The 27,564-nt window shown below is 35.3% G+C and overlaps 1 protein-coding gene across 7 annotated transcripts in view; it reads left to right on the top strand.

The window, feature by feature from the left end:
- Positions 1-5,312: 5,312 nt before the first annotated feature.
- LOC6046162 (zwei Ig domain protein zig-8) overlaps positions 5,313-27,564 on the top strand; it is a 187,066-nt gene continuing 164,814 nt past the window's right edge. For 2 of the 7 annotated variants that reach the window (XM_038264950.1, XM_038264945.1), the window contains exon 1: positions 5,313-5,522. The gene's annotated coding sequence lies outside the window, so the exon portion shown is untranslated. Of the gene's footprint in view, positions 5,679-6,303; positions 6,567-27,564 lie in introns of all 7 variants that reach the window. The other 5 variants (XM_038264949.1, XM_038264948.1, XM_038264944.1 and 2 more) reach the window with 5 other exon arrangements.

The raw sequence follows: 27,564 nt of genomic DNA, 5'->3' as shown, positions 1-27,564 counted from the left end.
TTTCATTGATGTTATTTTCGGAATGGCACATTGTTGGTGATGACTCAATCTAAAAATTTATATGGTATGTCCTCGACTGTATGTCCTGTCTAATAATAAAAGTTAAAATTACATGCCACATTTTAGCTTATAAGTGAGAATAGTTTTTGAAGTGCAGCAAACAAGTTTTTGAAAGAACAAAATCGGATTTGCTTAAAGGATTTCTATCCGTTTAACTCCGTGGAAAACAAATTGATGCACAAAAAATTCAAAGAGGTTCTAGCTCTCAACTAACTTCAACTCAAATCTAATTTTGGCAAGCATTTATTAATTTTTTTTTTTTGTCTATTAATACACTAAAAACAAACTAATCATGATTCTCGGCTTTGGTATTACTATTCAAAAACATTTGATGAAAAAAACAAAAAAAAATAAATAAAGCAATTAAAATGCGCATGACATGAAAAAACCCCTTTTTAAAAAATAGAATAATTTTCGATTGAAATTTTGATTTTGTAGCACAATATTCTCCAAAAGAATAGTCATATAAAATTCATTGTGTGCCAAGGGGCCTTAGTTCGACATTCGCCCATCTACTCTGGTTGTTCAATGTTTGTCCCGTTTCGTTGGTATTAAATTTGAAAAAAAGCGGTGGAATTGTCTAATATAATAATAGTTTTTAAGGTTGTTGTTCGACACTGTCTCAAATTGTTATTCCAAGATGGCGGCCATTTTCGTCACTCGAATATACGAATCTTCGTATCAGAGTCATTCTCCAGCTTTTCTCATTTTTTGGGATATTGAATTTTGTATTTTTGATTTTTAATAAATATATTCCTTTTCTTAAGTCCCAAAGCGAGTTCAGTTTGTGCTGTCATCGAGTGCGGATCGTCGTGTCTCGCGCGCGTTTATTTTCTGTGTATTTGGGTGTTTTGTTGTAACCAGGCGCTCCATTTTTTAATAATTCAGCCCGGGACTAACCGTGGATCAGTTTTCTGGTGGAATTTTGTGTGTTCTTTTGTTTTATTTCGGATGAATCTGATTTTTTTCAAGTGTTTTCCTGTCCATGTTGATGGCTTACACGGCGTCGGTTCGGTTCGGCTTATGTATTGGTGTCGGCGAAGGAGGAAACCGAATACGTCTGGTTGTCTGTATGCGTGTGTGGTTTTGGGATGACATGAAGGTTAATGCAGGTTACATCGTGCGTGGTCGCGATAGTGTGAGTGTGCTGAGTAGTAAAAGGGCAAAAAAAGAGCTGAGCTGCTGTAAAGATGTGATAATGCGATACCCGAATTTTGCGTGAATAGGGGTTTTTCGGTGTTTCGGAACTTAATGGCCTTTCTTGGTGTTTTCTAAAAATGGTGTCTACGGGGGAAGGCCTCAAAGAAGGCTGAACGGCCGAATGTAAGTGCTGATCCATCAAGCTTCGCATGTGGTTTCGGAAGCCGGTGTGCGTTGGTAGTGTGGAAACCCGGTGGTCGCGTCGAGCGCACGGCAATGTGTGCGATTGTCAACACGGATGGCACGCGCTCTTCGTCGTGCTTGTGTGCAACAAGGCTTCGGAATTATGTGTACGGGTGGGGAGAGCGGAACACGAGAACGAGGCAAAGCAGCGATTCTGGCGCTGGTCCGCAGCAGTGGCGGCTCTCTCAATGCCTTTTCTACCATGCGCCGAGGATCACGTGGGTAGTGGTTAAAGATAATGCGGAATTCGGGTGAGATCAGTCTTATTTGTATTGTTATTATGTAGCCCTACGAGTGACAGTGTGTGTGTGCTTGGTAAAGCTTGAACGGATGAGAGAGAGAAAGAGAGAATCATGTTTACTAGCCAGGGATGCAAGAACGGAGCATTAATCGACGGATAAAAATAATGCCAGAAGTTTTTTTATTTGTTATTATTGAATTAAATGCAATCTCAAATATTGAAACAAATAGAAGGAAACAAAAATGAATTTATGTGTTACATGTATTGTTTTGCTGGTTGCTTCTTCTACATTCAATATAGCGTCAACAAACTTCAGAAATAAGCTTGAACTAACGTGAATTTGGAAATTAAAATGAGATAAAACAGAGATTACTGTAGTTTTCAAACAACTTGCAAATTTTAACGGTTAAGGTCTCGGTGAGTGAGAGAGTGTGGTGTGTAAGAGTTTGTATGAATGAGTTTTTTTTTTTTTCAATATAAATCAAATTATTTTTCAGGGATTGATTCGATGCTGTTAAACGTTCGCGTCGTGGTCGGTTCTCCCCGCTAAGTAATTTCGTCGTTATCGTTTCGTACCGCCGGTTTGTCGTTATCTTCAAATTGATTAGGACGGATCGAAAAGTTGTTTATTTTTGTTCGGCTTCGATTCGGGCGCATTTGTTTCTGTTGATTATCCAGTCATCCTTATTGTAATCATCGTTTTTATCTATTTGTCGCGCGTGGTTGATTCGACTTGACATTGCTTTTTGAATGTTTTCTCATTTTTCTTAATGGCTTAATACTATTCTTTTGCCGCGAAACAAATAAAAATCGGTCGATAATTAAAAATGATTTCTTGTGATCAATGGGATCATCACGATTGAGTGCGTGACGACCGACTCACGCAGGATTTTCGTTACCGTTGTCGTCTTTATTGTTACGAGTTCGGGTTCGTTTTCGTCCAAAGTTTGGTTTGCCACGTTTACCGTCGAGTTTGCCACGCAATTTGCATTTTTTCATTTAATATTAAATTTGTTTTCGCAAATCAAAAGTCCTTCCCACAGCACCAATGCTCGGAAGGCACGCGTTCGATTAAAAGTTTCTAAATAATAAACATTGTATCTTTCCGCAGCCGGCTGCCTAAGATTTTAAAAATTCAACCGATAAACAAATTGCTTATGGTCGCATCACCTACCACAGTGAATCCTGACCTCATACCCATCTTACTAACCCCTCAAAACTCATGTGATACTTTGTCGGAGACGCAGTCGATTTGGCGGTCCCATCACTCAAGTATCGGACTAACATTCCCATCCACTTCCCCGTGTCTTACCACTGGTCGTGGCCGGCGTCGGTATTGATCAGCACGATAGGGACCTTTGAAAATTGCGAAGGGGTGATGATTGGTTCCTACTTTTCATCTGTGGTCCACGGAGCAATGATTGGGGGTCCTGGTCAATAACGAAGTAGCAGCTACGGGTAGACACCAATGCTATGCTATGCTATGCTATGCTATATATTCCTTTTCTTAAGTCCCAAAGCCTTTTTGAAATTATAGCGGTTTTATGATATTCTGATACATTTTTTAAGCAAAAAAAAGATGAGAATTTCAGAAAGGTTTCTTGATGGTTTTTTTAAGTATCCAAGATAACGCCAGTTGAAAAAAAAAAACAATTATATAGCTGTTTTCATGTTAAAAGTATCAAAAATGCTGAAGCCGTTAGAATTTATAATTAATAAAAAGCTATAGTTAGTTGTACTCAACTGAAGCATCATTATTAATGTTTGAAATGATAATTTATAATAATAATTCAATAACTACAATTTTTTTGAAAATAAACATGCGTAGATTTATAAGCAACTGTAAATAAATCTATTGTTTTGTTAAAGTCAACTATTTATGTAATTAATATGGAAAAATGTGCATCAAAATTACCTTTTTAATCATTGAGATGTTTACAGTTATATTTGAACCGTTTTTTTTATCTTTTTCGTAAATAAATGTGTAAATGTCTGTTAGGTTTTGTTTTGTTGTTTTAAGCCAAATTTGTTTACAAAACATATTTGTTTATGATGGGAAATCCATCTTTTATTCATTATATCTATCATAAGACCTCCACCATGCATGAAAACACCAAATATCGGTTAAATTTGGTATAAAAATAACAGTTTTCCTATAGTGGACCCGGGTCAACAATCGGATTATGGACCCGGGTCCACTATACGAAAACGGGGTCCATAACAGGCAAAAAAAAACTTTTTTTCAAATGGCTATTTTTGTACTCAAAAACAATAATTACTGATGAAACAAATAGTCAAAATTGTTCAAAAGACTTCAGATTTCATTGTTTTGTACAAAGGGTTGTGAAAAAGTACTTAAAATATTGAAAAATTGTTAAAAATGCGCGTCGGCTCTTGTAGGGGGTCCACTAATGGTTAAAATACCCTATGTTTAAATGCACAAAATTTCAAGTAAAATTTGTACCAGCCTTAGTGTTGTACGATTAGTATCTTGCTGGACTCGGTCGTTGGGAACTCAACGACCGACGAAAAAGGCGGCGGGCATAATGTCAAAAACCTTTCCCCCTTTCACTTCGTTTCACCATCCAACTGCAGCTTTGTTGACAAACAAACGGAGCACGCTGTCGCATGATGGCGGCATCGAGCCCGAATTAGGGGTGATCATGTGGTTAAAAATGAAACTTTTTTCAAGAAAAATAATATTTTTCCGACAGAATAAAAAAAATTGCGAACATGTTCAAATAATTATTCCTGGTGTCGTAGAAGTGATTAGAAGTCAAAATTTTAATCTTATATTTTGAACTTTTCTATAACTTGAACTTTTTTACTCCAATTGGGAACCCCTAGTTCTATCCACGACTGTTTCCAAAGACCGTGATAAGATGCCACAAAATCCAGCTACCAGCTAAATCCACAATACTAATGAATAAACTTTTCTTGCAAATATTAATTAATAATTAACGAAAATGTAGCAGGATTCACTACAGAAAATAAAAATTTCGTGAGTTTTTTTTTAAAGATCCAATAAACCAAATTTTCCGTTATTGCTTTTTGGGTGTTTTTTAATACCCCTGACTCAAGGCGGTTTCAAAAACACCCAAAAAGCAAAAAAAAAATGGAAATTTGGTTTATCGGACCTTTAAAAAAAACTCCAGATTTTTGCTTTCACTTTGACACAACGCCAACGCATCAACCATCCCAAAACTGCAACGATTATCCAGATAATCCATTTCACCTACAGCAGCACGACGAAAGACAAAACGAAAATCCTGTCCCATCCACCCCATTTGTTTGTTTGTTTTCCATCATCGTTCTCTCCACCACCCACAAATCCGCATGCAAACACCAGAACAAACAGAAATACGAAAAAAAAGCTCGGGAAAACCACATGACAGCAAAGGCGGCGGTGGCGCCGCTGCGGTTCTGACGGTAAACAAACTCCCCCAGTGAGAAGGGCCCTTTCTCACTGCTCACGCGGACTTTCCCGTGAGTGCCCTTCGGGGTGGAACTCACCGTTTGACAGCTTCCAGCGTGGATGCTGCGTGCGAGAGAGAAAGCGACTCTCTCTCATCGCTCACCAGATCTCTCCAGCATCCGCAACCGATTCCGGTGTACCCGAGTCCCGGCGGTTCGGTTGGATGCTGTCAGTTGGGCTCCGTGAAGGCGCGTTTCGACCGCGTTCGCCTGGTGTGGGCCCGTTTAGTGTTGGATGTTCTGCCGCTCGTTTAGGTACGCGTTTCGTTTGGCTAGCGTGGAGGTGCCGTGGAAGACCCGGGTCGAAAGCCCGGAATAGTTCGTGTAACCCGGTGTGGTGGCGCCGCTGCCGACTTGTGGGAAGGTGAGGCAGGTCGAGGTCCGAGTTCCCGGGAAGAAGGAGGATTTCAGTGAAAATTGAGGATTTTTGTTTGTTCTGGGTGGATGGTTCCGGAATGCGAAGTAGGTGCAGCGGAACCCGGCTTGGAATACGGAGGTTGGTGTCATCGCTGTGAATTGTGTGAGTGTAGCTGCATACATGCAGGCGAACAAAAAAAGAATCCACTTTCAGCTGATTGACGGAATGAAGTGAGTGTGAAATATTGAACGTTTTCCCCCCTGCACGCGTTTTGTGTCGGCAAGTGGCCACCACCCTGGGGGGAGACTGGGGCACCCAAAACGGTTCCGATTAAGCGCCTACCAGTAGGCAACACCACCCAGCAGCAAGAGAGAGAAGCCATAAAAACGAAAATAACATAACCATAGGCGCCAACGGGGGGAGGTGAATACGCCTCCAGTTATACTATCTGTCTGAACGTTCGGTTGGGGCCGCGTGAAGGTCGCTGGTCGCTTATCCGGACGAGTTCCGGGCAGGCGAGGGAATCCTCCCGAGGGGCCATTTTCCCCTATAGATGGCGGTGTTGTTCGTGCAAAATGTGTGTAATCTGCGTGTGTGTGTGTGTGTTAATGTGTAATTAAAATTCACACCGGATAGTCGCGCCCCGCGCACACACACACACGTGTCTGTGTGTACGTTCGCACACGTGTTCGTGTGCCTGTGTGTCTGTTCGTCGAAGTGATTATTTGGGAGAAGCGAGGAAGCAAGGAATTCACCACAAACGGGGTGGGTTTGTTACGGGGCAAAGTTTTGCATGCTTTCACAGGATACGGAAAACTGGTTCCTGTTACACACCAACAGGGATTGTGTATTTGTGAGTGCGCGCGTGTGACGACGACGACGACGAAGAAGAGGAGGATACACCGCTGATTGGTACTGGTTGGTAACAATATCAACGTAACGAGAATATCCAGCAGTAGCAGCCGCAGCGGAAAGGCCACTTTTTGGCGCGACTTGGAGAAGTTTTCGGAAGCGAATGGATGGACGGATGGACCGGGCGGATGTTGGAGGGTAAGCGAGCTTCCTTTTTAATCTGGGGGGATTTTCCGTACGCGCGTGGGCTTTAGCGTTGTGGAGCAGGGGCGTCTGGAGAGAGTTGGATCGCAACGTTACATTCGTTAGCTATTTACATGGTTCAAATTGATGAGACTCCATACAACCTGTCGACGTGCCATCCAAGCTACGATGTCATGGGGTTGGTTTGATCAATCCAATTTAGTTTTTTTTATACTTTTTCTTATTATTACAGTCACATTTAAACTAAAGTTAAGACAATTTACCTTGTTTCTAGTTAATTGAACTTTTTTTATTATAAAAAAGCATAAAAAAAAATCATCTCATAATAGGGGGTTTTGTACGGGTGTATAATAAATTTTTCAAAATTATTTTCAGTTAAATAGATAGCTTTATAAATTTTTATATATTTTTTTTTTAATTTTTGGCCCCCTCACCCATTGCCTCATTTGTTACATCTTTTTGAAGATAAAATTACTCCATTACGTACATTTATCAGATTTCATGTCACCATTTTCAAAATATAAGATAGAATTTCAAAGAATACACAAGTACATTCAACTAAATACCATTCTTTTCAAATACCTACAACAATGAAACCAACAGAACAATTGAAAACTGTCATTTCTTGTTTTGATTTTTTAAATTACGAAAGTGTTAAAAAACTAACAAAAAATTCGAAAACTTCAACTGATGTATTTATTGATGTATGTATTGTATTTTTTTGTTTTTTAAATTGAAATAAAGTATTTTACTATTTTGTATATCTGGCCCGCAAACACATTAGCACATATCTGTAAGCCCATACATCCAATTGAAATGTGGTCAAAGACAAACTTATGGGAAATTGGACGAGCTTTCCGGTAAAAATATTTTCGAGACTGAAAAATCAAGTCTGTCATATAGAAATTGCCAAAAACCATCAAAAAACCTATTTTTTCAACATTTTTATTTTTAAAACCGCTGTAACTTTACAAGGATTGGACTTAGGATAATAGTCAATATGGAGACTTTTATGTAAAATTGTCTGGAAAATCGATTCCCGTATTTGGCTTTTGAAAATTTTGACGTTTAGAGCACTTTTCAAAAAAACAGTTTCAGTAAATGATTTTTGTATTTTTTTAAGGTGAGTTGCTCCATCCTGCATTTTTCGTGAGTCTTTTAGTAACATCTTAGGCTATTTTCACAAAAATTTTGAGCGAAAAAAAAAATCGTGGGCTCACCTTCAAATTTAACTTTTAAACTTAAAAATCAAAAAAAAATTCGTAAATGTGGAGTGTTTTTTTCTTTCAGTGTATTTTTTTCGGAAAGCCCGTCAAATTTTCTACAAGTTTGTCTTCGACCACTTTTTGATACGATGCAACGGCTTCGAGATACAGCAATATTTAAATTACGAAATACAAAAATATTTAAAACACTTACGCCCTTCTCAAATGTCACTATCGAGTGTAACTGGCTCCATATACACAAAAATGGCTTATATATGCCTAGGACAACATGTCTACAAAGTTTCATTGAAATCGGAGAGGGTCGAGAAAAAAGTACCTAAAAAATTCCTGTTTTGGGCTGGAATTGCTCATTATTATTTTGAAACTTTTAAACCTTCTTTTTTAAATAAAAAATGAACATAAAAAACTTTAAACATTCTATGATTAATCCATCGATTGATGTAGGTATTTCCTCTTTAATTTCTTTCGGTTTAAAATTCTCCCTTAATATTTAGTATAAATTAATTTAAATTTGTATTAGGCCGATGCAAATATTTTAATATTTTTCAAAGTTTTTGTCACTCGGCTCTGGGCAAGCGGGCGAAGGGGTTTAACAAGCCACAGCATTTGCATGGGAAAAGTGTTTTAAATGCATTTACACTAGTTCAGTTGTTTTGCAATAATTAATTTTCAAAAAATTAAAGATTTGACGAAAACAAAAATTTTTTCGAAAATAAAACTTCTGGAGTTTTTTTAAAGGTCTAATAAATAAAATAAACAGTTTATGCTTTTTTGGTGTTTTTTTCATACCCCTGACTCAAGGCGGCTTCAAAAACACCCAAAAAGCAATAACTGGAAATTTGGTTTATTGGACCTTTTCAAAAAAAAAAAAAAACTCCAGTTTTTAACATCGAAACTTTTCAAAAATTCAAATGATTTTTAAATTAACTTAATCCTGCTAAAAGCGATTCTAAACGCATGGAAACACATTTTAAATGTACTGATGTTGATTGTACTTAAATTTCTATAGACATTTTTAAGTTTTTTGAAAAAATATTTTTTCTTCCCCCCGATTTTTCGTTTCAACTTTGAAGGAGCGGGGAGACAAAAACTTTAAATAAAATGAGTACCAGCCTTTGTATTCATAAATAACATAATAAACATAAATTTAAAAAATATTTTATTATCATGAGAACTAACACTACAAAATGAAAATAATCTAAATTGAAACATGTTTTTTTTTGAGGATCTTGGGTATCGAATAATCTTAAAGAATATTCAAAGAAGATAACCCAAGTAACATTTTTTCCAGGAGTTCTACAAGAGCTATTCAAGATAGCATAGCAGTTTGGACCGTGGTAGGATAAAATTCTCTTCGAAACTTCTTCAGGTGTTTGGAAGAGTACTTGAAGAGAGTTTTATCCTACCGCGGTCCAAACTGCTATGCTGTAGCTATCTTGAAGAGCTCTTGTAGAACTCCTGGAAAAAAAATTTACTTGTTATTAATATTGTTATGAATGTACTTAAAACATGTTTGTTGTGTCAAGGGCATTTTTTTATTTCAATGTTTTGAATAATATAGAACTTTTTTTTTTCATTGACAAATGCATGTAAATAAAAAATAAAACAAAAGTTACTGATTTTTTATCATTTCAAAATATATAAAAGAATTTTCTGAATCGTGTTAAAAAATGAGAATTATTTTTTGTAAGATTTTGTCATCCCTACCTCATTCTTCAGTGTTCTTTGCCACTTTTTAAATTGATAGTAAAAATTGAGAATGTGTCGGATAATTGTCAAGTGTGAGATTACTGTGCATAATTTTCTGACAAACAACTTTGTCGATGATCACAAAACGATCCGAGTCAACCTTGACGAGTTATTTATTAGCGATTTTTAACAAGACGTGTTTGTATGAAAAGATTATTTTTTCACCCACCTTAACGATCTACGCGACTCTTAAACCCTTACAGATTTGGCTCAAAATTTGAACAGTTACTTATTTTTGTCTTAGGAATCGAGTCAGAAGGTAACCCTGATGTGTTTTTTTATTTTTATCCCCCTGTTGTCCACTTTCATACAAAAAAAATGGGGGAGAATGTCCACGTGGTTTATGAACTATTCCTCAACAGGAATTTGAGATATGATTTAAAAAAAAAAAATGATTTCAGTTTATCAATCGAATTCGGAGTACCGCCCAAGTAACATTTTTTCCAGGAGTTCTACAAGAGCTCTTCAAGATAGCTACAGCATAGCAGTTTGGACCGTGGTAGGATAAAATTCTCTTCAAAACTTCTTCAGGAGTTTGGAAGAGTACTTGAAGAGAGTTTTATCCTACCGCGGTCCAAACTGCTATGCTGTAGCTATCTTGAAGAGCTCTTGTAGAACTCCTGGAAAAAAATGTTACTTTGGCGTGCTTCTCCATTAAAATGAATTCCCAGTTCTTTTTGCTGCAGACGCATGGTGCCTTATGTTTAAACAATTTACCGAATTCCGATTGTTTTAAAATTTGATTGAAATCACATTTTTCAGAAGGGTATCATTTATGCCTATTATACCCTAATATGCATACAGTTTGAAATAATGTTATGCGTCATAAGGAAATTAATAGGAATATCTCGTTTTTTTTTGCGAAAAAAAATCATTTTGTAATATCAAACAGCTCCCCCTGAGTCACACGCCTTTGTTATTTTCCCTCCCTCCCCTCCACACATTTTCCACACCTCTCCAGTGCAACATCCATTGCATCATCATCATCAAAGCTCGCGCGGAGGGGTAATTCGATTCTTCCGGGATCACGACAACACACTATACTTTTAGCACTTTTAGCGCGCTGGATGTAGCGAAAAGTCCTCAATCTCCGTAATCAGGAAGAGTAGGGGAAAAACGAGCATCAAACTCTGGATGCTAGTTTAATTAAAATTTTATTTTGCCCGAGTAGATTCCACCACCCACTCGCCGCCACTTCTTTGATGATGAGACAGAGGGAGGGATGGATGAAGCTCGAAAAGTTTCGCCTTCATGTCCGTCGGGTGTTGTGGTTTTCTCGGGGAAAGTTTACGCGGGCGCCGCGGCGCGTGTTTTCACGGCGAAGGAAAATTCCTCGAGACGATTCTTGGCCGGCGGTTTTCGGGCGCTGTTATTAGGCAGATTTTCTTGTGGAGCGAAAGGGGGAAAGAAAAGGAAGGGGAGGGTGAAATTACTTTGGCCAGAGTTCGGCGTGACATTTTCCGGGCGGACGAATCGACGTAATGGGTCGACGGTTAGGGCCGAGGATGGCGTGTGTTTAATTTTAATAATTTGCCTACATTTCGAGCCCAAATTAGAGGATTAACGCTAGGAAAATTGGGATCATTTTCGACAGCTTCGGGGTGTAATTGGATGGTGTTTCCGAACAATTTGTTTTCAGGAGATTTAGGTTAGAGCTGTAAAATTTTGTTTTAACCAAGCTTTTGAAATGTTGGGATAAAAACATGCACAGAAAAAAATCCGATGGTAAAATAACATGCAAAAGCATGCATATCACCTTCATCAAAATAAGCCGGTTTCAAGTAGTTTTTCCATAGGGGTGTAAAATCACATAAAATTGCATAAAATAATGCAATATTTATTTTACACCCGTGCCTTTTACTTGCAGCTGGATTACTACTTTTTTTGCTGTGTGAAAAATAGGTGAATGGCATGTAATTCCAACGAGCATCTAATGTTGGTATATTAGCACTTTGGCGTTCGATTACAGCGTCATAAAGCGCTTTTAACCATATCAAGCATTAAATAACTAAATGGGAAGTGAGCAAAAGTTTCTATCAAAACATTTGCAACAAAAATCGAGAAATTGTAAATTGGACGGAAACCTGCCAAACATATGAAAATTTCTTCTGTATCCTATGTAGACGTTTTGAATAATCTGTAACTTAAAGCCAATCCTGTTCTACACTGATATTCTCGAACACCTGTAGATTGATGGTGTTCTCCTCACATTTTTTGTGATTTTTTATTCGAAAGAAATCATATGGCTTTCTTCACCAATACTTGAGCAACCAAATCCTCTTACTAAAAATATAAAAAATATACAATTTTTATTTTTTGAATTGTTAGGCCGTTGCAAATATTTTTCAAAGTTTATGTCGCCCCCCTTTCAAAGTTGGCCTGAAAAATCAAGGGGCAAAAAAAATTTTTTTTTTCGAACTACTTCAAAATTTTAATGAAAATTAAGGTTTAACCAACCGAAAACCAGTTAAATGCATTTTCCAGCGTTTATAATCATATTTAACATGTTTGAACTCCTTTCAAAACATTTTAAATTTTCATGAAATACAGTTCCACCAAAAAAAATTTTTTGGGGAAAAAAAAATTCCGTCAATACCTCGTTATTTTCAAAACTAATGATTGGAAAGCAACTGTACGCCTTAAAAAAGCATTTTAAAACACTTTTTTCATTCAAATGTTGAAACCTAGGCTTGTTATTTCAATTTTTATATTTTTTTATTTTTTTGTTTCCCCCTCCCTCCTCGACTTTGGTCAGAGCCGAGGGACATAAACTTTTAAAAATATTTGCAACGGCCTTATGTGGATGTTTCTTTTTTTTCAAAAGTGATATGTTTTTTTTGTTTACTGAATCTTAATAATTTATTTTTTTTCAGATTGAAAGAAGGACGGATAAATAAAAATGATTGAGTTTTTGTCTCTGGATTTCCTCCCGATTGCTAGAACAAAGAACTGAATATTTTTGTTTTTTTTTTTTTTCTGAAGGAACACACGATTTTCAAACGCCCCGGCCATTCCCAAGTAACATTTTTTCCAGGAGTTCTACAAGAGCTCTTCAAGACAGCTACAGCATAGCAGTTTGGACCGCGGTCGGATAAAATTCTCTTCAAAACTTCTTCAGGAGTTTGGAAGAGTACTTGAAGAGAGTTTTATCCTACCGCGGTCCAAACTGCTATGCTGTAGCTGTTTTGAAGAGCTCTTGTAGAACTCCTGGAAAAAAATGTTACTTGGGTTGTAATTATAATTACAGAATCATAATTTTCACCTTAAATTAAAATTTTCATTTTAATAACTTATACATTAAATTACCTATTTAAAACATTTTTTTACGTTTATTTATGTATTGTTGATCAATTGATTGATCAATCGCGTTGAGACTTTTCGGTAATTTTGAATTTTGGAACCACAGATCGAAAAAATACATACAATTTCAAGTAAAAAAACACATTTCCAGGAATTTATTGATTAATTATTTTTTTTGGAAGTAGCATAACTGTAATTTAGCATTTTTTGATACTTTTTGCTTTCAAATTTGATATTTTGTTTTTGTTTCTATTTCTTTTGCCTTTTTCTACCTTGACTAATTTGTCTATTTATCTGTAAATAATCAAACAAAGTAAAATTTTCTTGCTTATATTGCATTTTTCATCAAAGCGAAAACTGTCAGCATTTTTAAAAATTTTGAATTATAGAATCGTGGATTTTGAAAAAAGAAAAAATATCATTCATTGATTCACAGATTTTAAGCAAATTAAAAAACTGTAGATTACTTCGACCGCGGCACCGTCAAAATTCAAGACCTGCGGCGAACTAAGGCGTTGGACGGTTTTTGGGTAAACTGGCGGTTCTACTCAAAGAACCCGTCGGATGCAACACAATGCCACCGTTGCCAGAAATTCGGCCACGGCTCGCGGAACTGCAACCTCCCGCCCCGCTGTGTGAAGTGCGGTGAATCACACCTCTCTGAGGCGTGTGCACTGCAGTGCAAGGTGGACTTGGCGGACAAGGCAGAGCAAACCAGGGCGCGCATCAAGTGCGCCAACTGTGGAGGTAACCATACCAGCAACTACAGTGGATGCAGCGCACGAAAAAACTACCTCGAGGAGCAGGAAAAGAGGAAGAAGAAAGCAGCAGCGTCCCACCCTCCTCAGCGAAGTACGAGCGTAACCGTGCCGGAAGCTGGTCATCGTACGGTTCCAGCGGACAACTCAGCGTTTCCTCCTGGATGGGGGCGATCGTTCGCCAGTGTGGTCGCTGCCGGCAGTGGGAATACGGCCCAGCAAGAAGTTACCGGGGAAGATCTCTTTACCCTGCCAGAGTTCTTTGCTCTCGCAGGGGAGATGATGACGCGGTTTCGGACCTGCCGTAACAAGGCGGAGCAATTCCTGGCCCTTGGGGAGCTGATGATCAAGCACATCTATAAAGAATAAAAAACTGTGATCTAGTTTTAAGCTTTCTCTATTTCTATCCCCTTTCCCTTGCAATTTTAGTAAGTTTTATTTTTTTTTCTTACTCTTGGTAAAAAAAAAGTAAATCTTTCCCAGTTCCTGAGGGGAACACCATTGAAGAGTATCGGGGCCGGCATTTACAAAGCGGATTCAGTGGCAGTTTTATTCTCAACTTAATGTTAACATGTTAAGGTTAATGTTAACATTCCATAGGTCGCCTCCCTAAGGTGTCGTGATAAGGTCCAGTTTGTGACGATACACTACCTTCCCTTTACTAAGCAATCGATTCCAGAAGGGAAAAGATCACCAGTTGTGTTGGTCCGAGCCGGGATTTGAATCCCGATCTACCGCTTACGGGGCGGAAGCGTTACCACTGGGCTACGTGGCTCGGTCTCTTACTCTTGGTGACACATTTATTTACAAGCAATAACTGTCCCAACATGAGTTATGATGTAACACACAGCTGTAAGGAAATCCAAAACTCTGTTATGTACCTCAAAAGAACTTATTGTATCTTGATCATTCACCAATAAAACCGAATTGAAATTGAAAAAAAAAACTGTAGAATAAATTAAATGACCGTAGGTAATAATGTATAAAGCGATTGGTGAAATTTTTGGATAAATAATGTGATTGAATATTTTTTGATTTTTTTTTTCTCCGCCTCCCCACGACCTTGCCCAGGATTCAGTTACCAAAACTTTACATAATATTTATTTTATTTTTGGCAGCTTAGTAACTGTAACCATGCTTTTAGCACTTTTCGCTTCAAAATTTGGAAACAAAGGCTCCTAAATAATCATTGACTTCAACCAAAACATTGAATAAAATTTTTAGATGTCCTAAAGAAAAAAAAAAAACAAACAAAAAATTTACTGAATTGAACCATTGCTGTTTTTAAAAAGATTGTTTAAGATTTATAAAAACCGTTAACTAAAAAAATCAATCTAAAGTGTTCATGCTGAAATTTTGATTTTATAAAGTTATTTAACGCTGCAAATTGTTTTTTTTTGTTTTTCCCTGGTTAAGGAGGTCACTTTGAGCAACTTTTGGTTAACAAAAAAAAACTTTACTCCTCTTGTTTAATGTTTTTCTTTTATGTTTTTAGTATTTTTGTTTACATTTATCTTTCCTAGTTTATGTTTGCTACACAGAATTTTATTTGTAAATTTGGAAGGTTGAATATTACCTCTTTTATGATATAATTGAAACTAAATTTAGACAGAAAAAGTGACATTACACTTGAAAAATGGTAAATTTATACATATTCAGAGGTAAAATTATACATTTTTGACTTTTTATTTTGCTTGCATGTTTTTCACATTTATTACCCTGAAACCATTTTTGTTTTATTCTGAGGGGCACAATACAAAATTTACTGCATACTTATTTTTAAATATAACAAAAAATATTAGTGAAGAACGCAGCCAAAGTTGTCCCCAGAAAAATGTCATTTTTAAAACATTGGCAAAGTCACAAAAAATAAGTTAGACTTCCAACTCTAAAATTTTCTAAAATTTTAAGAGTTCTTCTTTCCAATGCTTTTTAAAAATCAAAAGTTGGTTGAAAAATAGATTTTTGGTGAATTTTCAGATCGATGCCCACCTAGTTAAAATTAAAATCAAATAGTTCAGCAGTCAATTGAATTTTTGTTTAACTTTGACAAACAATTTAATCTTTTTCTGTTAATTGAAACCTTATATTTTCTGTTTAGGTTTTCTTTTCATTTTCCTAGAGAATTGCCAGAACAATTTGTATGTTGACTTCACTTCAAACAACACTTAAATAATAAATTTGCATCGTGTGCGTTCTACATGCCGCTTGACAAAAATGCGATGCAATTATAAATAACTCATTTATCTTCATTCAGCTGCGTAATTATCCGATGTTCTCCATTGATTTACGAAACAGTTTCAAATGCCATACAAATGGCAAATAACATTTAATTAGCGCTTTCAAGCCATAGCATGTTTCATGATAGAGGGTTGAACTTTTCATTGTGTTCCTGGTACATAGAGAAAAAAAGTTTGTTGTTTTATTGATTACGATTGTAACAATTTGTTATATTGTTTTTTTTTCACCTCCACTTCAATTTCCACTCAACAAAAATCTGATAGTTTTGCTTCGTTTGAGGGTGGCTCTCCCCCTCAAATAGACAACTATGGCGCTTTATGTGCACAACTCCACCCATGCACACAGGGGTGAGAATGCGGCCGGAAATGGAGCATATAAAAGCGAAACGAAAAATATAATCACGATCCCCACACACAGCTCGCAAAATAATGAGGGCAATAAAAATTCCTGGCAGCCCTTAACCGGTTCCAGCGGAACCCCCTCCGAAGAAGGTCAAAAATTGTAATTCCGAACCCGTGAGCAGCTCATGGGTGGGTGTTTGGTCAGTTATAAAGTAATTTATATAATCGGCCAAAATCATAAAGAAATTATTTGTTTTTTTTCCTCTGTTCTTCCCACTTCGAAGGAAGCGCTTTGGTTCAAGGTTCGAGGTCCAGTCCCGGAACCAATGACCGTTGAACGCTGGCAGGCAATAATGGTGAACAATTTTTATGAACCAAGTTATGGCTTCATATTGGCGACTTCAGGGCGGAATGAAGTGCCGAGGACTGGGGGCGAAACAAATTAATTTGATTATTATTATTATTGGGATGAAGCCGATTCGGAAGTTTGGGATTTCCGCCTTACGGAGGGGAACAATTTCGCTAGGAAAATGAAAAATGACTGACTATTGGCTACAAATTGGAGGTCATTACGGTACAGGGAAGTCTTAAAATCGCATTCCCAAGAACAGAACAGCAACTTTAAAGAACAATTTCCTCTTGCACAGAAAAAAAGAAGAAAAACAAAAAGTTCACACCCCCCTTGGGGCTATTGCATCATAAATGAAGGGAAGGCCTGCACATAACCTCACATAAAGCATAAAGTGCTACCCCCCGGAGGGGACGTGAGGTTTTTCCTGGCCTGTGGTTCCAATGTGGCTTTCGTGTTGGACCTTCGTTCTTGACTTTGAAAGAAGAGGGAAAAAAAACGGAAAATTGACCAGCCGTGGGAAAGCGCAAGGTTAGAAAACATTTGTCGCCCATATTTCCGTATGATCTCATCGTCGACTTCCGGTTTTGTGGCCGGCTTTCACGGTGTGGTGAATTTCGAATGAAATCATTGAGGGTGGGTCGATGGTTTGTGGCTTTAGTTTTGAATTTTGTTTGAAATTCTTCTTCTTGCGTTTTGTGTCCAAAAATGACCAAAAATTGCCTTTCGAAAAATCAACTTAGTATAAGTACCTAAATGTTTAAAAATGTCCGCTATCAACAAATCATTTCAGTTAATGTTATTCTTTAGAAATTACGAAAGGTGTATTGTTTTTCCCCATGGTCACCCCCACGGTAGGGGTAGGTGACATTAAATTTCAAATGAGTTATCAATTCTACCTCACATTGATATAAAAAAAAAATATAAAATTGAAAAAAAAAAATCTACGACTTCAACTAAGATTACAATTTTTCTAATTTCACAGGCTCAAATCGTATAATAAATCAAAAAATTATCTCAGGTAAAATTTGTTGATAAGTATTTTTATCAAAGTGTTTAACAGTGAGTAAAATGACTCCATGCTCCACTATTATAATTTTTCCTTCAAACTTGCCTCCACGGAGAAAAAAGAGTTCCCAAAATCGTGAACAAGCGTTCATGATAATGGGAACCACGAACAAAGTGTTCAAATGTCATGGTAGGGGAAATATACCCATTTTAAGCCTAATAAGCGGTCGTGTTTGAATGATGCTGGATAATCTGGAGTGTTCCTTGAAATTTACTAAAACCACGTACACCAACGAGTAGAGCAACTTTTTGTGAACATTTCTGTTTATTTTCACTTTTATTAAAAGTTATGCTTTTTCTTTTACAAGCATTTAAAAAAAATATTTCAAAAATGCGTTCTAATCAGTCGACTGCATTGGGCCACGCCCATTTTTCTATTTTCAGCTTAGTTCTTTTTGTCTTACAGCGCTCTTTTGGGTCTGCTTCGTGCTGCCAAAATTGATGAAATTTTAAGCAAACACTCACGAAATTAGCATTTATAGGTGGTATTGGTGGCCACCCTTTGTTCTTTATTTGCCTTCGCTTCTCGCTAGGTTTTCTTCAGCCTTCGATTGGAATGGGTAGTCAAAATTGAAACGTCAAAATACATAGCGCGTTTGTTTTTTGGATGGTGCTTGCTAATTATTTACATTTTTTTGGGATTATTTTTCAAGTGAGTGACTAACTAATGTGCAAAAGAACATGTTGCCGGTAGTTGGACGCAATTTAAGCGCTTTGAAATCGTTAGCGCAAGTGAAAAGATATTGATGGCGACATTCGTTTAGCAGTTAACCTCTCATCTTGCGTGTGGATGTGTGTGCCACTAAAATGATGAGAAATGGTCTCGCAAAATACAATTTATGATCAAAAGTGCATTAAATTTGATCTTTTTAGCCAGTAAATGGCATAAACTTGCGTGCTTATTCGAGGCGGTGCGCTTGCTGGTAAGTTTATATCCTAAATAGTATTTTTGGAGCTTTAATCAAGCATCAAACTCTTCATATGACGAAGATAGGTGTTTGATTAGAAAGGGTATATTTCCCCTACGTTCTTCAAAATCGTACCTTGGGATTTGAACACTTTGTTCGTGGTTCCCATTTTCATGAACGCTTGTTCACGATTTTGGGAACTCTTTTTTCTCCGTGTCTATGACCCATGTTTGAGCGAGTGTGGTTTGACTTATATAGTAGAAATGAAAAAATGTCGAAATTATGTTTTTCATTACAAATAACTTTTATAATGAAACATTTCCGCTCTTTAATTAAAACTTTTGATTTCTACTTCTCGTGTTTGTTTCACTTAATATAACTAAATATTTTTAAATATCTGGAGTTTTTTTTTCATATTTTGCGTTTTTATTATACAAAACCAAAATCAGTCAAAAATCATTAAAAACAACTAATGATTTTTTGTTTGATTGGTTAAATTAACCTTCCAACAACCATTGTTGCACCTGTGCTCTATAATTATTTAACTTCAAATTGTTATTTATTTTATGCTAGGTTTTAAACGAATTGAAGTAATCATTCTTGCACAAACCTATTTGAAATATTTAATGATGCCAATTAAATTTTCATCTCTTTTCATCATGATAAACAAAAACGTCAATAATCTCGATTTTGCTATGGCGGGAAAGGGTTTACAACTTTATTAAATTCATTAACGAAATAACACCAATTATTCCTTGAAAAGCTTATTAAAATTGTTAAAAAAATATTTTCATTGGGCTAAATCTATTTCCAGATGCTTCAGGAATTATTATTATCATAAATGAATCTTGATATACAATTTTCTAGTCATCTGATAAGTTCTATATTAAGAGAACAATAAATTAAATTGTACCAAAATAATGTTGAGTTTCTTCGTTTATTTTTATTTTCTGGCCATTTACAAACAAATGGTTCCAATAAGTTAAGAAAATGCTTACTTTCGCTTGAATTTCGAGAATTCCCGGGAAATTCACAAATCTTCCGAGGAACGTGAAATATTTCTTACGAGAAATTCCGGGACTGCCAGGGACGGGAAATTGAACGCACTACAGAACTAAGTACGAACATTTTTGCTGATTTTGTGAATTTTTTGTTAATTAAAAAAAATACAAAAAATTTGTATATTTCTTGAAGAATTGGAAAAATGAAAAAAAATTAAAACGATTTTTTTTTGTAAATCTTTATACATAATCCAAATTCCACAGCAATAGTAATTTTCTGACAAATCCATTCCAAATTTTTCTAACATTTTTGTAAAATTTTGCAGATACCAAAAGCAAAAAACTTTGATTTGACCAATTGTCTTACAGTATAATACAATTAAAATTACCGCCCGATTCAGGGATATCACCATTCAACCAAAATATTTCACAAAATTGAGCTGTAAGATTTTGTTTTTTTTTTATAATGATTTATTATAAACAGTTCTCAAATTGGAATTCTATTGTAAACAATTATCATTGGATAACAAGGCACACGCTAATTGTCTTGCAAGGTTTTGTCATCACCAGGGTTGTTAAAATATCAAAATATCAGCTCTCAGCAACTGCAATTATCCCGCCTGAATATTCATGCCTCAAATACAACTGCTCTTCTCTCTTCATTGAAACTCTCAGCGCCGAACATAGCCGAACACGTTTTCGTGCTTGCCCTCTCGCGATTGACATTTTCCTTTTCTCTCTCATTCCCGCTTCCACGATCATCCTACCGCAAAAGCGTTCAACCACAAAAGCCGCCACAAAACCAATTTCGCAAACGCAGTTTGACGGGACGTCATGCGTGGTCGGCTCCTAATCGCCATCTCGCGTTCCCTCATTGCAGTTTTTGGAGAGATTGAGACACTCAGCGGTGAGAGCGCATAGTCGGGGTAAAGGGGAAGAGTGATAAAGAGAGAATGACATCGCTGGGAATCACGAGACACAAGAAGAGATCTCACAAGCTATAGTGACGGCCACTATACTCTCGGATATTTTTGGTGCAGAGATAATCTATTGATAGCTTTTTTATCACTCATTTGCAACACTGGTCATCACTACTAAATTGTTGATTTACATTCAAGAAACTTATACAATCGATTTTAAACAATTTAGCTTTTGTCCAATAGGGCACGTATAAAACCTCTAATCAAAGTCATACCCATGAAATAAAGTTTGTCTTATTTTTTTTTTATTTAAAATTTAAAAATACAAGCTCAAGCAAAACCTTTCTAATGCGCAAAAAATGTGTTTTGAGCCCACGTTAATGATCTAGAAATCTTGAATATATGTTTTTGTTTTCGAAATAGTGGAAAATTTCACAAAAAGTTAGTTTTTTTAACAATATATATTTTTTTCAATTTTCTGTTGAAAAATTAAATTTTCTTACCTGCAATTCTTTGCAATGCTATTAGAAATAACAATTCGTCAGATTTTGATTGCCCAAAAATACAAATGTATGTTATAAAATATTAGAAAAACATATTATCACAAATAAACATGCCTAACACTTTTTTGAAAAAATCTTTATTGTTTAACCTGAAAATCGACCAAAAATGGCAAAAAAACAGACAGACCATTCTATCGAAACGAATTGCAGCGATTTAAGATTGCAAATTAAGTACAACTCAAAAAAATAATTTTGATAACTTTTGAACATTTCCAATATTTTTTTATCTTTTCAAAAATTGATCGCCGTTTATTTTTGTTTGTTTATTTTTGTCCATTTATTTCTTTATTTCAAATTTGATCTGTTTTGAACATCATTTTGACACATAACAGCTCAATTTAATTTCAAAAAATGTCGAGGTCATTTTGAGCAACTTTCCTTAGTTTTCTTTATCTACATTTAATTTTAAGTATATGCAAATAATAAGAGTGCCAAAACATAATGTTTCACATCAAAATTTCTGCATACTTGTCTAAACTAAAGAGCTTCAGTGAAAACACGCCCAAATATTTTTTTTTAACATTGGCAACATAAAAGCATCCTTGCCAAGTAAAAATTTAAAAATGTAAAAAGTAAAAATGTTATCGATGCTTTTTAATGACACTCTACGAAATCGACCGATATCAAACATTTTGATTTTATTTGTTTTGTATTTTTCGTTTTTGCTCAAACTTTGACTCAGCAAGTTAAGTGAGATAAAGTTTCAAAAAAGTCACAAGAGCAATTCTCCACCTACACAGAAAATTGATTTTATTTATATTTTCAAACTTTTGTTCAAACATTGTCGGGTTCTTCCCTATGACCAAAGGAGTCATTCTGTGTCATTGGTTTACCCATGCTATTTTGGCAGCTGTTCGTTCAAAAATGGTACATAAATATTCGAAAAACTATTAATTTTGAAGGAAAATTCTGATCGATTGGTGTCTTTGACAAAGTTGTAGGTTTTGATGAAAACTATTCATAAAAAGTAAGTACAAGGAAAAAACAAAACTGCCGATTTTTCAATTAATTTTTTTTAATTGAAATCAATTTCCCAATATCCATATTTTTAATTTTTTGAAATGCTTTATATGGGGACAAAAACCACAATGTTTGCGTCATAGAGAAGAATGGGCAAAAAATTTCCGCCAAATTATGAATTTTTTGAAAAAAAAAAAAGAAATTTTAGTCATTTTCTATTATTTAGTTTTCAATGTACAACCAAATTTGAGTTTTTTTGCCATTTAATGTTTTATTTTGACTGACAAATTCCAGTTTTTCATTTCTTTTTAAAATAAATAGTGTCCATGATATCTATTATTATTTCCAAAAAGTTTTAAAAAGTTTCAATAAAATTGCTCAATAGACATTGAAGTTTGGACCTCTGGGTGCTGAAATACAGCGAATAAAAGAAAAGAAACAAGTAAATTAAACTTTTTCCAGTCTCATCCAAACGTACCCACATTTTTTTAATGCTAAGCAATTGAGCATATGCTTTTATGCACAAAAAAATGATGGTAATATTCATCAGGAAATGGTAATAGATTTTGTTATTTTGTGTGATGTACAATATTACATCAATAAATGGTGAATTATCTTCAGATTCTGGTGAATATTCCTCAGGTTCTCATTTCGGCACATTTTTTATGTAATATTACTCAAAAAAGAGGTAATATTCAACCTACCAAATGTTTTTTAAACTCATCTTTTTTGTTGTTCGATTTTTATGTTGAAAAATGAAACATTTGTGAAGTTTCATGATTGTTTTGAAAAAATCACATTTTTGGAATCAAGACGAACATTTCAAATGGGCGTAAGATTCAATGTTTGAATCATAAAAAAATACATAATTTTTGTATGGAAGGATGTCAAAGTTGTTTTTAAACCATGGTACAAAACGTCATTTACTTTCTCTATATTTTGGCAATTCAAAGCAGTTTAATTTGTTTCAATTAATGATTTGATTAATATTTTTACCGGAATTGTTCCAAAGCGGACTAATGTTGTTTTCCTTGTGTTATTTTTTCTTCAAACTAATGTGAATATTCATTCCCGATTAAGTAAATGAAATTTCAGTTTCACAAAAGCCACCCTACTTCCAAAACTAAGCGAATTCGTCGCCAAAAGGCACAATATTCAACCGGCAGAGCGAAGGGTGATTTATTGGCAGTTGCAACCGCAATTGTTGGCCGCAACGAAAAAAGAAAACAGCACTATTTGCACTGTGTTATGTCTGTTTAAAAAAAGAAGAAAACCCCCAAAAAAAAAACACACGTTCGAAGCCTTTTCCAGAGTGGCCTTTCTGACTGCCCGAAATAGCTCCTCAGGGCCACCGTTTCACGGCGGATCGGACACCAATTGTGTCGTCGTTATTGATTCCGGGACGGTTTGCCAGTGGTCGAGGTTTTGGCCAAATTTGTGCGGTTGTGATGTACCCACTTGCAATTCTTTGAAATTCAGATTAAACGCAAATCACAAATAAAGTATCAAATAAAACTGACAGAGAATTCCTCCCGTGCGCTTCCAATAATGAAGATTGACTGCACTTGGATTAGTTTTGGCATCATGTTTCATTCGCTCGCTCACGTCAGATCGTGAGAAAATTCGGTGAGGAAATTGCAAAGTTTGCGCGCTGCTTGCGTCAAGAGTCCCCCCCCCCCTTCGGCAGCGTTAGATTCGAAATTATTCATTTATTTATTCGCTGATTAATAATTCAACGGACTCGCCGGGGGGCCAAAAGCTAAAACAGCAACGTATAGCAAGTTGAACTAGGTTGGAAAATTCTTTGAAAACTTGGGAGGGAGGGGGAGTCACGTTTGATGTTTGTTTCGTGCTCAGGGGTGAGATGAGCAACTACTGAATTCTAGTTTTTGACTGCTTGAACGGACTTTGATGAAACTTATCAAACTAACATGAGATGACCACTCCACTCCAGTGATCCCTTTTTGAAGTGTTCTCTTTCTAGAAAATAAGCAGAAGAGTGAACCGGACAGGGGGCCAAATTGATATGCTCAATCAATTATACAGCCGGATAAATCAATGAGAATCGAGCCATCTCTGTGTAGTTTATGCTTTTTGGAGGGAAATAAATAATGAACGTGGACTCTTGCGGTGACTTTCTCATCCTAAGCTGGAGGAGCAAACATAATTTCGAGTAACGGGCGCCGATATCGTTACTGAACGGGCTTATTTGAATTTCAAACTTTGAATTTTGTTGTGCGAGCCAAAAAAAAAAAAATCGATATACATAATGAATGAGATCGAATGGTGGAGCGATGTTTTGAGAGGTTGTTGATGGTGAATTGATCGGATACTTATGAAAATTCATGATCAGTGGAAACGGTTTAGCCTTGGGGCAGCGCCAACGTTCTTTATGAGTCGAAATGTTGCGGTGAAGGACGAAAAATACACAGTTAATACAAAAATGTTTTATGTCGATAATATATCAAAAATAATTAAAATAAACAACTGTAAAATTCTCGGTTTTCAACGAAAACATTCGCTTTGAGACATTATTTTAGCGCAAAATTACGACTTTGTCAAAATTGGTCAAAATTCGATCAACGACTAATTTTGTTATAGTGCAATATCAAAAAATAATCTATCATTGGTATGATACCAAATTCTGCTCCTGCGTAATCTTCAAGACAAATTTAAAAGGGATCAGGAATACCATAATTTGGTATTGATACCAAAAAAGCAACTTTTATGCATTTCCCTTATTAGGGGTGCTCTAAAAATTTTAGTGAGATTAATGCTTACAAAAAAAAAATAACTTTTCCGCGAAAAGTTTTGACAGTAGGAACTCGTTGAAAAACATGTTGAGCATCGATTAATTTAGGTGCACTGTCTTGTCTAAACGTATTTTTTTTAAGCAAAACATTTTTTCACTTTATTTAAATTTCACTTCAGTATATTTTGATTGCAAATTTGATTTTACATTGAAAAATGAAGCTGAAAAATTTTTGCGACCGATATTTCAATTATTTTTTTTAATCGGTATTATTTAAAAAAAATCATAACTTGGTCAAACATTTTTTGCACAACCTGGAAATTTCTCAAAAGTTGGCAATTTATGTCCTCTAAAACATATAAAAAAATAAAAAAAATAAACTTAGTGTTTTTTTGCAAATCAAGTTTTAGTGACAAAAAGTTATATAAAAAATCACCAAATTACTTAAAACTTTGCCGAAGACTTCAAATCGATCAAAAAATTCCTTCAAAAGATATAGATTTTTAAATTTTCATGCATCGTTTTGGTATGGACAGCTGCCAAATTTGTATGTAACATTTATTAGTGATTCTATTGCTTTTTGAAAAGGGTTACAAACAGACCGTTTTCCTGGTTTCACATTTCAGACAATAATATAAAAATTCGAAATGTTGTTTATTTTTAAAAGATCAGAAAACTTTGCAGTTTTTTTATTTTGAGAATAGAACGAAAAATTACCGAGATAACGTCAGTTAAAAATTACTAGCAATTAGGTAGGTGAAACTTTAAAAAATCATTTTCATCGACTCGAAATGTGAGGCTGTATCTCATAATCTAATCTAGTCTCATTAAAAATGAAGGAAAATTGTGCAGCCCTACAGAAACAATATTAGGGTGGCATTTTTGTCAAGAAGTATATTTAAAGTAAGCAGCTTAATAGTACCGTAAAACGGGGTGACTTTGATAGCCGGGGTGTCTTCGATAGGTTTGGGATTTTTCCTCAAAATGAAGATAACAAATTAAATATCTACGGAATAGTATGGAATCATACTGACCGTGGTAGAGAAGTGTTCAAAGTACATTTAGTGGTTACATACATGTAAATCGACAAAAAATCAGGGGTTGGTGTAAGCACACACTGAATTTTATGAAATTCAGGGCATTAAAATATACATTTTCATCTATTATCAAAACAAGTTTGAAGACGTTTGGTAGTATCATTGCCGAGATATAGCTTATTCAAGTGAGCAGCTTCAAAAAACGGGTGCCATAATATCTTAACACTGCCTTGACCAAATCGGCTCAAAATTTTGGTGAAGACTCGTTAAACCGGTCCTGTGTGCATGACGAAGGCAGATTTTCAAAAAATATTTTTGTGTTTTTCATATAAAAATCGTCAGTTTTTGATTTTTGTATTTTTCTAAAAAGCAAAATTTCAAAATCGGGCTTCGTCATGCACACAGGATAAGTCTTGAGAGCCTTCACCCCGGATTTCAGCCAATTTGGCCCATGCCACCTCGAGATATTGTGGCACCCGTTAATCAACTCGGTGTTTCGAGAAAAAGCTCAGAAAGATTGACAGTCCGCTTTGCGCACGGCAAAATGTTGAGCTTAAATTCGTCTATAACTCAGTTTAATCTTCACGAAACTTTCAGGAGTAATTAAAAATCATCTTTTTATTGGATTAAAAAAATCTGTAATATGAAATTTTGTGATTTTTTGCATGTATGTAACCCCTTAAGAAGAACTTATTATAAAATGTTGAAAAGTTTTAAAATTTAGAAACCTATAATTAAGAAAATGTTGATTAATAGCATTATTATAATCTTCTTAAAGTGTCATGATTGAGAAAATGGATGTCCATTGAGAAAATGGACATGATTTTGAATCGGAAAACGGATTACATATTCGGATTCTTTGGACAATTATCCACTCGGAGAAGGTAAAATGAGTTTGACAAATTATTCAAATAAATCTCCGAATTAATAGGCATTTAAAAAAACAAATTTCATATAAAATGTGAAAACTTTTTATTAATGCTTCGAATTCAGTCCAAACGCAATCTAAATCGATAATTTTTTGAACAAGACAAGTTTTAACGAATTTCAGGCAAATTTCAGACATTAAAACAATTTTATCTTAAATTTATACGTATTTTGTTAAAGAGTAGTTTTGTTATAAACTTAGTAAACTAGATAAAAACATTGTTCAGTAACCTTAGTGATAGCACATTTGACATAATTTAATGACTAATTTTATGACTACCAAAGTCACCCCGGAATTCAAACTAAAAAATTTGAAAGTAACTATTTTTTGAAACACTTTTGAAAAAACTTTTTATCAAAAATTGTGCATGGACTTTGTGACTTTTGGCCTACCCCAGTACATATTTTAAAAATAATAATCTCGAGAAACCCTTACCAGTTGGAAATTATTCCTGATTTTTTTTTAAATCCTATCAATGTCACCCAGTTTACGGTAGCAAACAGTACATTTTATCCAAAAATGTAAAGCACTTGCAAAGATTAATAGTTTGATTTTGCTTCCAAACATATTTTTAATAATTCTTTGGTCCAGGTTTTCGATATTTTCTAAAAATAAAAACACGATATTTTCTAAACCAGATTTTGCTCCATCATGCAGGAAGATGTCTTTTAGTCTCTTAAAACATTCCAAAAATATTGAAAATTAAGAAAAAAAAATAAGTGGGGCCGGGTGTAGTAGACGAGATTTGCCTGATCACGCCTTCTATCGGATGGGGAAGTAAAACGTCGGTCCATTTGTGTAAAAAAGGTTTTAGGCGACTCACCACTCAAAATTGTAAGGAGACTTGTACGGAATAACGAACGAAGCAAAATTGAGCAATTCTCTACCAAA

Source organism: Culex quinquefasciatus, chromosome 3 (genome assembly GCF_015732765.1).
Source record: "Culex quinquefasciatus strain JHB chromosome 3, VPISU_Cqui_1.0_pri_paternal, whole genome shotgun sequence".
Lineage (NCBI taxonomy): Eukaryota > Metazoa > Arthropoda > Insecta > Diptera > Culicidae > Culex > Culex quinquefasciatus.
Note: the sequence above shows the minus strand (reverse complement) of the source record. Positions and strands in the feature narration are given on the sequence as shown.